The sequence below is a fragment of the Oncorhynchus keta genome, unplaced genomic scaffold (genome assembly GCF_023373465.1).
Source record: "Oncorhynchus keta strain PuntledgeMale-10-30-2019 unplaced genomic scaffold, Oket_V2 Un_contig_9651_pilon_pilon, whole genome shotgun sequence".
Classification (NCBI taxonomy): Eukaryota; Metazoa; Chordata; class Actinopteri; order Salmoniformes; family Salmonidae; genus Oncorhynchus; species Oncorhynchus keta.
In genome coordinates this window covers 44,472-45,000 of record NW_026290625.1, presented here as the reverse complement: position 1 = coordinate 45,000, position 529 = coordinate 44,472, and positions in this window count along the sequence as shown.

Here is a 529-nt window from a genome sequence, read left to right as displayed (position 1 = left end):
TGATAGGAGGATTCTGTCTGGTCCTCCACATTCTATTGGTTGAAACAACATTCTATTATAGAGCTGTCTGGTCCTCCATGTGATAGGAGGATTCTGTCTGGTCAAGCACAATCTGCAGAGCTGGGATGGCTGTATCCTCCACATTCTATTGGTTCAAACAATTTTGTAGAATCATTTAAATAGAAAAACTGTTAAAGTTGTGAATCTGTTGTTGTGTGTATCAGTTCAGAGACCATGTGTCACGGAACCAAACATCTATTGTATACAAACTATTGGTGCAACCTGCATGGTTCATTTCTCTGGTCCTTAAATTTAAATGATATACATTTTTTTTTCAATTGTATCACAATTTTCTTTAAATAATTCCTTGCCTTATTCCCCTTCCATGTTTTGTGGGAATGATGAAGTCAGTTGGTTGTAATGTAGGACAGAGCATTTCACTATCGGAGAGTATTAACCGAAGGGGTGGGGGACATCAAACTGGGTATTATGTTGGGGAGGGGGGTTCCCAGAGATCTTCAATGTGTGT